Raw genomic sequence first — 14962 nt, forward strand, 5'->3', positions numbered from 1 at the left:
CCATTGTCCATCATAGAGTGTGTGAGTCGTCTTGGCATCCAAGATTGATCGTAAGAGTTCGTGACAATCAAAGGCCATGTTTGCCTAAGTCTCTTACATCACTTGGTGAAGACAAATGTTTAGTGTAATACTTTTTATTTTTAATCTTTTGCACTTTTTAATTGGTTTTGTATTAATGACTTTAATTACTAGTTTCTTATGTTGAAGGTGATTCTTCCTTATCGTTTGTCCGTGGTGTCTTGGCATTATTTTGCTGTCTATATAAAATAAAATATTTTCACCATTCATATCTCCACGGTCTATATGGAGGTATGTTGGCTACCTGGTCGGGGGTTAAGGGAACGGTTTGATAAGAGTCTTGCCATTGTTCAGAGTGTATGGATCCTGCAAAGGACCTGGGTCAAATTTAGTAGGACCTCCTTCAATACCCACCGGTATTGGATGGCGGGGGTCCAAACTCTTTGATCCCCTCATAAGTTAAACTACTATTAAAACTTTAACCCGGTTACTTAGGACTGTATCCTTGCTGACTCAGACTACTTAGACGAGGGTAACGTCGCCTTCAAAAGAGGGGCCTACCACATTATGCATTAATAACTTAATTAATTATCTTTCAATAATCTGACCCTTTAGGATTGTATCCTTGCTGACTCAAACTACTGGGTTGAGGGTAACGTCATCTTCAAAAGAGGGGCCTACTACAATAACTAAGATAATCTCTTAAACAAGTGCAAAAGTGCGAAAATAATCAAAGGTTACACTACACACGAGTCGGATCCAAGTGATTCATCTTGTCTATCTGTTTTTATTTTTATTTTATTTTCAGCATTTTAGTTAGTTTTATTTTTCTAGTTTATTTTTTCTAACCTTTTTGATTTGATTAGACGTTGAGGATAAACCGGTACTAAAAGCTCTTGTGTCCTTGGACGACCTCGGTATCTTACCAACACTATACTACGTCCACGATGGGTGCACTTACCCATATGTGTGTTTAGTGTGAGTAAATATCATGTTTTAAAAATTTAAAACTTGGCTAAAAAGTGTAAAAATGGCATAAAATATATATAAAAACCTATAACACACAACACGCATCAACCTGGCACAACAGGGGCAGCAACGTCATCTTCGGATCGAACACTTTGTTGACATGACTTAGGTTAGCTACCTACAAATACAACAAGTAACTGCTAAACACTTCGACTTATAGTTTCGGGTTTGGAACAGTGGAAAATTCTTGAGAAACAACCTACTTTATAACTATAATCCGAAACCTGTGAACTCACTCATCATTATGTGTTGACACTTGTTCTTGCATCTCTTTCTCATGTTGCTAAGGTAGCACACATCAGGACTAGGATGCATTTTGGAGTTGCATTGTTTTCATCAAATATTTAGACACAACTTTAAACTACATTAGCCATTATGATTTTGTAATTGTTTACGCTTCCACAACTAATTTGTATAAATAGTATTTTCTCATGAATGAGCAAACAGGAAAATATTTTTTTTAAAACCCATATAGTGGTCGTTCAATATCACTAATGACTTGATCCTTATTAACCTTTACCCAAAAAAAATGACTGTGATCCTCGTTTGTCACATGCCTCGTGGTAGAACTCTGCATGTGGAATTTGAGGGTGTGACATATTGGTATCAGAGCCAATGGTTATAGTGAACTAGGTTTGCATTAGAGAGTAGACTTAGTCTATAGCCTTAGACACTGCATTAGTGTAACATCCCGAAATTAGGTTTGGTAATCAAACCCCGTTAATATTAATAGACGGGTAAAGTACTGTTAGTGGTAAAAGTAACCCGGTAAATGTAACATTCCCTAAAATTTTATTTATATAATATATATAAAAACTTATGTTATTAAAAGGATGCATCATGGGTAAGTTGACCAATAGAAATATGAGATATTTTGGGCAAGCGTAGGAACCGTTTAATGAAGCCCGCTTCAAAATGTAGATAAAAATACATTATATTTGAACATGCTCTGTTTTTAATGAAGCCCGCTTCAAAATGTAGATAAAATTATTCTTGTTCTAATGGTATATTCAGCATTTTATAAATCGTTATGCTTTTAAAGTTATAAGTGCCAAATGAGTGAAGCAGATAAATTAATTATAATAATAAAATAATAATTAATAAAATTTACATATAAAACCTCATTTGAAATATAGATGCATTTGATTGTTGACCGAACACCTGTGGATCCCAAACGAAATATCATTATATTTAATCAATATATGAATCATAAATAAATCAATATGTGTCTCCATGCAATTAATTCATTCATTCTGATACGTGTCTACATCCAATAAATTCAAACTTTTTCCCCAAGTCTAGCATTTTGTATAAATAGGAGCTCCCAGATGCTTAAACTTTATGCCATCTCTCGCCCACTCTCTTTCAAAGTCTATATTCTATTATTATTACTTTCACCCATAATAATAATAATAATAATAAAGCCCTGCCCCGTTTTAAGTATGGTAGCCCCTGATCACTGATGCCCTGTCCGATTGACGTAGGGCCCCGTAACGTATGTCAAGGCTTTGCCTAAATTCGTTGGGGTTCTGTCTCGTGACGTAGGGATAAAGTAAAATTAGGTTACTATACTTAATGTGAGTGCACTATATATTTTATTAAATAACCCAGGAGTTATACCCAAAATATAACAACCCTCCCGAATATTTTTCTGACACCCTAATATATTTTAAAATATCCCAATAGGTCCCAAAATACACCCCATACGCGAAAACGGGCCCCGAATACCCTAAATATTATTAAATTTAATTAAAAATATGAAATTTAAGTTGAGGCGGGCCGCGTAAGGTACCCCATAACCCTTAGGCGGGCCGCGAGAGGCTAAAAAGGTGGCGCAGCCCGGTGCGGCCACGTGGCCCAACACCCGGCAAACCTACTCGATGACCCAGCCCAGCTACGCGTTGACTAGAGTTGACGCAGGCCGCGTAAGGCCTTGCCTTATTTTACGCGGGCCACGAGAAAACCCAGGTGAAGCACTATATAAGCAGGCCATCGGATCTTCATTGGAATTCGTTCAAAATCGTTTTCTTTCTCTCAATTCTAAAGTGTAGGCATTATACACGGGTATAATCCCCCCCCTCATTGTAAGTATCATAACCCCTGGATACGTATTATATACTCTGCCCGATTGATCTAGGGTTCCGTAACGGCTGTTGTGGTTCTGCCCAACGTAGTCGTTAGAATGCCGTCTCGGGGATGGTATTACTAATGTTAAAATGAGTTATTATACTAACGCGTGTGCATTGTTTATTTAATTAGATTATAACCAGGGAATCACAAAGAAAGGCCCTATAATAGCAATGTGAGTAATCCTTCTTTTTTGTATAAACCTTTTTGTGACTTTATCCTCTTTTTGTAAACCTATTTTGTGAACTGTTTTTACAAAACCTTAAATATCTTTCCATGCGAATAGCAGTTATTGAGTATTTGTAAGAATACAATTACAGTCGGTAATTTGGGGTTTTGTATACAAAATTTGTTACAACTTGGATAGGAGTAACATGACCATAAGTCGGAACGACAGTACCGTGTGGTGGTAATTGATATAACTTGGAAACAAATGTAATTGCGGATGCGCCCTCAATGTTGTACAATGGTTTTTAATTAAACTTGATTCAACTGGGATTCACTCACCAGTATTTCCTGCTGATAAAATGTTTTAAACACTTGTTTCAGGTAACTTAGTGTGAAGCCAATAAAGGCAGCTGGAGAGCACTGAAGGCTTGGAAAAGTGGCAATAAAGTTACCTAAAATAAAATAGATGTTTTTATTAAATAAAATAGGATTTATTCCTATGAAAATGTGTGTACTGCAAACTTGGGTTTTATCCCATGTGTTTAATATTATAAAAATGTGGTATCTTACTCTAATCAAATATTTCCTAACTACGGTCCTGATGAAAATTCCGCTGCCGAATTAGACAATACCTGATACCACCGAAACTGGCTCGCGGCCGCCCGTTCCTGTGTTTGTATAAGGGATCGGGGGTTGTGACAATAAATATTAGGATTCAAATAAATAATCCTAATATTAATTAAAAAGCGAATAAGAGCTTTTAAGAAAATAAAATGGATAAAAGGCCTGAGTTAACGGGACTTAAAATATACCAAGTCATAAATTCCCTGAACCTACTAAGATAACTAGGAATGTTTAACCTAGTTAACAAGTGGGAATATTGTTAGAAAGAATTAGGTTGTGGCTAACTTAATAACTAGCCAAAACACGAGGGACTAATGTGGATAACTTGGAAGTTGGTTTATTTAAAAGAAAAACAAAACACAACACACACACACAAGTGTGTGTGCGTGATCGACTAGAGGAGAAGGCTCTAGAGCCAAAACCCTAACTTCCAACAAATCCATCCAATTGAAGGGCCAAACGAAGCTCAAATTCACAACCGGACGTGAATTAATGATCACCCAAACTAGGGGATCATGAGGTATGTAAAAATTTGATGATTCGTGAAGTTGTAAAATTTGAGTAATCATCATATTCGTGAATTATGTATGGATTAGAGAAGCTATGGCTAAATTAGTGATGAATACATGCTTAGGAGCTAAACCCTAAGTGAAAATCACACATATGATGCTATGACTTGAATGATTTGGTGATTACCCATATGTGTGCTAAGTGGGTTTTATATTATTGTGATGAACATTTGATGATGTATATTAAATTGTGAAAAAAAAACTGATGTTATGATCCAAGTTCTTAATATTGTTCATGAACATTAGACAAAGGGCTTAGTTTTGATGATTAAAAACCTCGTTAAAAGTTAGTGATAAATTAGATAAAAGATGTATAAGCATCTTGCCCGCAAGGTGTTTGCTAAAATGCCCAAATGAATGTTGACATAAATAGAATATGAAAGAAACGCGTAATTGGCTAACTTGACTAATTACGTGTAATATAGCATAATATGGGTTCTAAACGAGGTTGATTGAGCTTAATTGTGCATATAATATGATTGAAGGTAGTTGACTTTCGAAAGTCAAACTAACCAACATTGAAGTCGAATAGTAATTTCGACGTAAAATCCGTAAGATCGAATAGTCGAAATTAATGATGACTAATCTAACCGTCTTGCGAATTATAAATAACAGTTTGACGCGAGAAAAGTTAGGTGGAAGCTTGGAGAAGAAACGAGTCAAAAAGGTCACGAATGAAGGAAAAGTGTATTGGAGCGCAAGGTAAGTAAAGCTTATACTTTACTATTAGATCACCTGCTTGTTGTAGTAGTTATGGATAAGATGAAACGGTAGCTTGGTGATGGTAATCCGAGTCGTAACAATACGGGTCGGAATAAGTAAAAGTAGCAAAACATTGATTCAGTCATGTGTGGACCGAATAAACAAAGAGTTTTAAGAAACGATATGATATATTATGGCGTAAACTTAAATGAGTAAAAAGGGTAATACGATAATTTTGCTACGAGCTAAATGAACAAACAATTTTTTTTGAAAAAGGCGCTCAAAAGCGTAAAACATGATGTGACAAATGAATTAGGAAAAGATTTTTTTAGCAAAATGATTGAACGGTGTAAACCGGAATGGATTAGATGGACGAGATGGTAAATAAATACCATCTCATGAGAGTAAAATGGTCGTTAGACCAAATGGGTTGAATGGTGACGATGTCACCATTTGACATTTTCAACTAATGAATTTTGGCCAAGTATTATGATCACAGGGTGAATAGCATAAGGAATTGCAGTGCTATTAGTTTGCAATTTAATTGATGTGGTGTTAAAACGGGTTTTAGCTTTGACCCGAGCCAGGTACGCATGTTTAGAATCATAGCTAAATGTCACACCCCAACCACGTAAAACAACAAAACGTGGCGGAAACGTCGGGGGGTGTTGTAACAGAATCATTGTTTCACAACCATGGATTAAACAAATTTCGTTTTATTGAATTAAATGAGTTACAATGTCTTAACAATAAAGAAACATAACAAAAATTAACTAGTCTTGCATCTTTTAATGTCACTTAGGTCTCGTCCAATCCTATGTGAGCATGCATCAATATCATCATCAAATATCATCAACTATTGTACCTGAAACACATGTGAAAATACGTCAGCATAAAAATGCCGGCGAGTACATAGGTTTTATGAAAAATAGGATCCATGACTTAGGTTTAAGAAAATGTTTAACCAAAAACTTGTCATGAATCCAGTTTAAGTGTTTGCTTTTATAAAACGTTTGAAAATCGATAATAGATATGTATAGTTAAAAGAATGATGTAAGGTTAAATGAATAACCAAGTAAAAATGAGTTTGTATAAAACAAACTGTTTTGTAAAACAATGTGTTGTGAAAAATATGTTATTTGTGTAAAAATGTATAAATCCAAATGAATGATTTAAATAACGCTACGCCATGTAATATAATACAAGCACTTATATATAGGAAGTACCAGCGGCATATCCACCATGCTTGTATCACATTACACACATCTCGTTACTCAAATCACTTACCCACATAAACCACCAATGTAAATTGCCCATGTCTAAACCGTTGTCAAATGTCAATCGAGTAATGTGTAAACAAAATGTCATGTATGGCAAGTGAAATATGTAATCACTAAACCATAGGTAAGAATGCACAAACAATGTACTAAGTATGCGATGGATGGACATACATAGCATGATACAAAGCATAACATGTCTTGTAAAACGATGTACTAAGTATGCACACAATGGGCATACATAGCATGTGATGTAAAATGTACTAAGTATGATGAACATACATAGCATAAAATGTCATGTAAAACAATGTACTAAGTATGCACACAATGGACATACATAGCATGTGATGTAAAATGTACTAAGTATGATGAACATACATAGCATGTGATGTAAAATGTACGAAGTATGATGAACATACATAGCATGTGATGTAAAATGTACTAAGTATGATGAACATACGTAGCATGAAATGTTATGTAAAACGAGGTACTAAGTATGCACACAATGGGCATGCATAGCAAAAACATAATAAAATCATGTACTAATAGTGTACTATTGAACATAGCAAGTATATGATATAAAAGCATGAAATCATGAAAGTAACAAGTAGGCACATGTGTTTCACCCCAAAATGTTTGGAAAACAATAAAAGAGGGGTCTATGTACTCACTTGAGGGTGCTTAGAAGTCTTGAACAACAACCAAGCAAAGCTAGAGGGATCACGGAAATCAAACGGCACCCTATATAGATAACTACATAAATAACCGGACCTAAATCGGGAGATTGGATAGTATGAGGTTTCGTAAACCAAATGAGTATGGGAACTTATATGATATGGTTCAACAAAGCCTACATACGAAAATGAAACCTAACCTAAGTGCTTTTGACCCGTTACGACCCGTTTAGGTAGCTTATGCCACTTTAACGCATCGTTCGCGTAAAACGCGTTCGGACCGCCTAACTAGTCCTATGACAAGTAGAATATGCCTTGACATGTCTAATATAGTTGCCTAATCAGTTTAGATGTCAAAATTTAGGTCACATATGCTTAAAATGAATTTATGCGTAAAAAGGTTATTTTGGTAATTTACCTAAGGCATAAGAACTACTTATCATACAACTACTTAAACGACGTGACCATAAGACATAACCTCGGAAGGTTATTCCCTATACAACTATGGTCACCTAATGTGTTTGGTCGGATCCTAATGATCGGCCAAACGGGTCGGGTTCGAAAGTATAAGCGATTCTTTAGATCGCTTACCTTTACGACCCTAGACAAGCACAAATCTAAAAGCGACGAGCTAAACATGCTAGAACATGTTTAGTAAAGTTAGAAAACAGGTTTGGTATTAAAACAAACGGTTTTAATACCCTAGAGTAGTTTGGTTACAAAATACGCGAGGAAACGCATTTTGGCCGAAACTACGACTCGTCACTGAGCCTAGATAACGTGGAAATCAGTGGGTATAGTCACTAGGGACCATAACCATCGTGATTACGCTCACGTTATGAAGTTCAAACAAACTTCGCGTTGACCATAAACTGATCAATGCAAAAAGTCAAACGCAGTTTGACTTTAACGCTAAAACGAACGATAAGCGCGAAAGAATACTTACAGAAGGTCCCCGCAAGATTCGAACCCGATTCACTCTCAAGTAGGAAGCATATACTTCCACTTAGAGAGTGTAGAATCAGATTCAAATGTGAGGAAGAATGAAATGGGTGTGGGGTATTTATAGATTTCATGGAACCGTTAAGATCGTTCGTCGTAAAACGTGATTTAATCTCAACCGTACACATGTGCCCATGGTTTTGTAAAACCATGGGAGCCCCTAATATGAGCCCATAGAATTGTAATAACCATTAAATATCAGCCCATGGTATTGCAAAACCATGGGTTTAAAACCATCAAATCTCAAAAGTGGACCAAGTTCAATGTATCTGCCAGAAATTTCAAAAATGGTCCCTGCATTTGTAAAACTTGATTGTTTTGCACTTTTAAGCCCCGTTAACCCCATTTCAAGGCTCTAATATAAAGTTAAAGTATAGGGAACTTAAAATATGCTCAAAAACATCTTGGATGTCGGTTTGTTTGGTTGTACGGTTGCGTTGTTCGGTTAATTACGACGGAAATCGTAATGAACGCAAAAACGATCCAAATTACGCGACGAATGGAATTTTATTATGCCAATCACTAAAATAAAATATTTTAATGATTACATAAATTTTTGGATGTCCGGATATATTCAGGATGAAAGATATGCGCGAAAATGCAAACTTATGCACTTTTGACGCTTTTAGTCTCTATTGATCAAATAAGTTTATTTTAGCATATCGAACCCCTAAAAGCCTATTTCTAAGCTATGTAAATGATATTTAGGGTATGTTTAACTTATGATCAAGTTCCAGAATGTTCGTTGCAGTACGAATCGACATACTTTCACAGTTTGTCGAATTTAGTCCCTGTAAGCGAATAAACTTGATTTCGGCACACCAAACCTTCCAAAACTTATTTCTAAGTTATGTAAAGGTTATTTAAGGTATGTTAAGCCTATTTCACTATTCCGGAGTGTTTGTTGCATTAAACTGGTTATATTTACGCAACAGTGCACGTATAACCTTCCAGAAAGCGATTTAGAGCCCGAAATCGAACAAGAGTTGATATGTGCAAATGATACACATATTTATACAAATCCCAAGTATGAAATACAATATTTCATTGGTTTGGTATTTTTGTTTGATGGTTGAACTGACACAGATGTCACAGTCTCCCCTACTTCAGGAAATTTCGTCCCGAAATTTATTTAGAGGAAACTTGTGAGAGCTTGAAACATGAAGTTGAAAAGATCGAACAACACTGGTTAGAGTCCTGAACTTCTAGTAACTTTAATTAACATCATGCTTGCAATGTGAGAGGGTCTCTTATATACAAGTATATAAAGCGTTATTGGTGCGTCCACCGTACCTCTATTACATTGTTCACATTTCGTTATGGTTGTCACTATCGGTTCTTACACATAATAAGTCTTACCGTGGTTTCCGTGCACTGAACTTCGTAATTATGTATGCATCCATAATTACGTAATTCCTTGCATAGTCACGTAGTTCATCTTATAATGTGTAGGGAAAAATAACGAACGAATAAACCTGTGATGAGTGTGACTAGACCATACTGGGGTCCTTTTTAATTGAGTCAATAAATGATCTCTAGACCACCAAGGAGTCTTTTCAGCTTATATCATCATATGTCATTCTTAACCAGATTCTAAATCAATCTTTTAGACCCCTCAAAGGGTCTCTTTTTGAATCATGGAATGGTACTATATAATCCAAGGGTCTTGACTATCTCGTAGAAGCCCAATAAGGATTTAAGGTAGTACCTTTTTGAATATCCTACTACGAATCCCTCATATGAAGATATGAAAGGTTCTACGAGGATTTGGATAACGAATATCCAGAGTATACAAAAACACGAAATGCATAAAAGAAAACACAAAATGCATATACACAAAATCACATAATTGTTTAATTTGATTTGTTATCTTTGGACACGGATATTCAAAGCATACCAGGAATCCAATCTGTGGATTTCATTTGGTACTTTTAAACATTATCAAGAATCTAACTATGAAAATAGAAAGATCTTAAAGAGGAAATTCGATTTCGATTATAAAGAATCGAGATGTTCGAATTTAGGTACACAAGGAATCCAATTAAGGATTCTGATTTGAATGACAATTATCCACAAGGATCTAATTGTGAAGATAAAAAGATCCCATATGGATTTTAGAAGTTGAGGGTGTTTAGAAACCTTGCACTGGATGTGCTCAAATCAAAACATGAGATATAAAATGCTTATCAAGTTGAGATGCTAGATATGCCAAGGCGACATATGAAGCGGAATTTGAAGGTTAAGTCAATGAATGTGGAAAATACTTTGAAAACTATGCATGGGGTTCTAAAACGTGTTCAATGTTTTTGGAACCTTATATAATACTTTTGAAATCATAAAGTAGGTGTATTAGGTAGGTATATATAAAAAAATGTTTTAAAATCATGCAAGATGAATTTTAAAATTATGTATAAGGTTTTTGAAAACATGAATGATGCTTTTGAAATCATGCACTTGGTAAAAGTAATTATACTGTATTAATAACATTTTGAAATCATGAAGGTTGTTTTTGAAAACATAGACAATGTTTTTGAAATCATGGAGGTTGTTTTTTTTTTTTTTTTTTTTTTTTTTTGAAAATATAGACATGCTTTTGAAATCATGCATTTGATATGTTAAGTAAATATACTATATTAAAAATGTTTTCGAACTATATATAAAATGTTTTTGAAATTATGAATGTTGTTTTGAAAACTCATGTTATGCATGTTGAAAAATCAGAACGTAATGGGTATGAGATTTGAAAATAACCTTAGTTATCTAACCAAAGGTTCAAAGGCACAGATGTGCAGAAGCACGATTACTCATAATTTCGCTTTATTTCTTGTACTTCGTCTCTAGAATGAAACGAGTACTTCAAATTTTCGAGGAAATCATGAGTGATCACTTGAAAGGGAGAATCACAAGAGTAGTTCGTAAGGAACATAGTTCCTTGATATAGATATCATAGGGAAATGCCATACATGTAACTACACTTGTACATCAGAATTGCGAACAGAAACTTTTATTTATGAACAAGACAGATTGTTTCACAATACAAGAAAACAAAGGAGACAAAGGCATAAGACAGCAACATCTTTTGCTTAGCCAAATGCTCATCCAAGGGTTGAATTTGCATTGACAATCTTCGGGCAGTTGTTCCTGAAATGGCTCGTCTTGCCATAGTTGTAGCAAGCACCAAACGGGAAACGAGCTTGAGTGGGGTTGACTTGGAGTTGGGTAGCAGCAAGGTTTAAAGCAGCTTTGTTCTGGATAGCAAAGCGGCATATGTTAATTAAATGTCCCAACCGTCCACAGTAGGTACATTTGGAGCAGGGTACGAGGTCTGAATGATGACGGTTGCATCGTTCGCACCATGGGGCAGTTCCTATGTACGGCTTCCTAGCTGGTGGCGCTGCCACTTGGCTAGGTCCCGCTTGATTAGGTGTAACTGCTGCGGGTTTCCTTGAAGCCTTACGCTTCCTTGATTTTGGTGCAGGCCTGAGTTCTGCTTCCTTCGGTGACTCTTGAGTGGCTACATTTTTTGAGACGAGACATGGCAATGCCTAGATCCATAGACTTCAGTATCACTTCGCCTATTTGCTGGGCAAATTTGGCTGTTTGCTCGGACATTTGACCGTTGCTGAGATGAAGAGACATTCTAGAAGGAAATGAAAGGCATAGGAAGAAGCAAGTGAAAGGTTATCGGATAATCAAAACAGAATGGCAACGCATAAAAATTGCGATCATTTGTTTGTTACCTAAGGCAAACAAATGAGATGGTGACAAATCAAAGCAAACGGGTCATAATAATGTATCGCTGAAGACATGCTTGCCTATAAGTGAACACTCACCCCAAGAGTTCCCAGGTAAGAGTGACTGGTCCGATACTGCGGATTTGTACGAACACTCTAGCCTTAGACAGAAAACTCAGAGTACAGGCATTCACTCTTCCGGTTTGCACGTGTTCACATTATTTAGAACCCAAAACCTTGACGGGATTTTGAAAACTTAGAAGGCACTAGGCCAACAATCAAACTGGAAGGGTTCAAAACCATATAATAAATCATCCTAGAACAGATGATTAGTTTTCAAAGCGGTTTTGAATTTATGTTCTTGTTGTGGTTGTCGCCTAAGGATAGGTGACGGTATTGTTTTATGACTAAACGTAAGTAAACTCGCGTTAGGGTCCTAGGAAGGTTATAGACTAGGTCAAAGCATTACTAATAACCTAAATCCCTATAACCATGAGCTCTGATACCAACTCTTCTGTCACACCCCGACCACGTAAAACAACAAAACGTGGCGGAAACGTCGGGGGGTGTTGTAACAGAATCATTGTTTCACAACCATGGATTAAACAAATTTTGTTTTATTGAATTAAATGAGTTACAATGTCTTAACAATAAAGAAACATAACAAAAATTAACTAGTCTTGCATCTTTTAATGTCACTAAGGTCTCGTCCAATCCTATGTGAGCATGCATCAATATCATCATCAAATATCATCAGCTATTGTACCTGAAACACATGTGAAAATACGTCAGCATAAAAATGCCGGCGAGTACATAGGTTTTATGAAAAATAGGATCCATGACTTAGGTTTAAGAAAATGTTTAACCAAAAACTTGTCATGAATCCAGTTTAAGTGTTTGCTTTTATAAAACGTTTGAAAATCGATAATAGATATGTATAGTTAGAAGAATGATGTAAGGTTAAATGAATAACCAAGTAAAAATGAGTTTGTATAAAACAAACTGTTTTGTAAAACAATGTCTTGTGAAAAATATGTTATTTGTGTAAAAATGTATAAATCCAAATGAATGATTTAAATAACGCTACGCCATGTAATATAATACAAGCACTTATATATAGGAAGTACCAGCGGCGTATCCACCATGCTTGTATCACATTACACACGTCTCGTTACTCAAATCACTTACCCACATAAACCACCAATGTAAATTGCCCATGTCTAAACCGTTGTCAAATGTCAATCGAGTAATGTGTAAACAAAATGTCATGTATGGCAAGTGAAATATGTAATCACTAAACCATAGGTAAGAATGCACAAACAATGTACTAAGTATGCGATGGATGGACATACATAGCATGATACAAAGCATAACATGTCTTGTAAAACGATGTACTAAGTATGCACACAATGGGCATACATAGCATGTGATGTAAAATGTACTTAGTATGATGAACATACATAGCATAAAATGTCATGTAAAACAATGTACTAAGTATGCACACAATGGACATACATAGCATGTGATGTAAAATGTACTAAGTTTGATGAACATACATAGCATGTGATGTAAAATGTACGAAGTATGATGAACATAAATAGCATGTGATGTAAAATGTACTAAGTATGATGAACATGCGTAGCATGAAATGTTATGTAAAACGAGGTACTAAGTATGCACACAATGGGCATGCATAGCAAAAACATAATAAAATCATGTACTAATAGTGTACTATTGAACATAGCAAGTATATGATATAAAAGCATGAAATCATGAAAGTAACAAGTAGGCACATGTGTTTCACCCCAAAATGTTTGGAAAACAGTAAAAGAGGGGTCTATGTACTCACTTGAGGGTGCTTAGAAGTCTTGAACAACAACCAAGCAAAGCTAGAGGGATCACGGAAATCAAACGACACCCTTGTCACACCCTGGCTTTTGCGGAAGCGTGGGTTTAGTTTGGTGTGACTTCTCAATACCATAGCAACAATCACAACATGCTATATGATAAAAAAATACTTGATGTTCATCCATTAAAATGATTAAAAATACATAATATATTGTCTTGAAACAAAAACATCAACCACACGATACGTTTACAAAACATGACTTGTTTAAAAATGAGTTCATAAGACTAGACGAAAAGCTACCAATGACACAAGGACTTGAGACATGCAACTCGTCCAGGAAAGAGTTACACTTCCCAAACCTACGACTCCGGATGACATCCTTATTTAGTACGCAGCTAATCATGCATCACTTGCCAGATCCAACTTAATTCCCTGAAATACATGTAGTTTTAAAAAGTCAACAAAAAGTTGAGCGAGTTCATGAGTAAGTCTGAGTATATAAAACCGTTTAGTATGTCTGTAAGTAAATTTAGTCCCTGGTATGTAGCAATAAGGAAATAGAGATCACCAATGGTTTGCAAAGCCACTTGTATGTGTGAAAAGGTGCAGGGAAACTCAAACCTAGCAAATTTGTTACCGGGCTTCCGGCTGGAAGACACAGTCACCACTATGGGCCGCCCCGGCCTCACGGGTGTGGGCTCGCTACACCCAAATAGATCTATCACTCTTGTGTCCCTTGGTCCTATAACAAGGATTAATGGCCTCAAGTGTTGTGCCCACCCTTCACATGATCTAGTAGTGTAAAACCCTCCCTAAGCTATCCATACCATGTATATAAAAGTCTGAAATAATTTGTAAACATGTATTCCACCCCCGAAGTATAAAACTGAAAACAGTAAAGGAATAGGGGGTCATGAACTCACCGTAGTGCTTCTTGACTCGAACTTAAACTCTTCCCGCTACACGACAACCTACAACGTACTAATGTCTATTAGACGAACGGGCCGTGCCTTGGCTTAGAGTTTAGTGTTTTGATTTATGTTACTTTGGTATTATTTCGTTAAAACAATAATAATTATTTTAACTTAAATAGCGTTCGTAGAAAAATAGTTAGACAACTATTTCGTATCTATTTTCTCGAATATTTTACTAAGTGTTCGGATTCTCGGAAAATTTCGGCAGAGTCTCC

This window comes from Helianthus annuus, chromosome 10 (assembly GCF_002127325.2).
Source record: "Helianthus annuus cultivar XRQ/B chromosome 10, HanXRQr2.0-SUNRISE, whole genome shotgun sequence".
Lineage (NCBI taxonomy): Eukaryota > Viridiplantae > Streptophyta > Magnoliopsida > Asterales > Asteraceae > Helianthus > Helianthus annuus.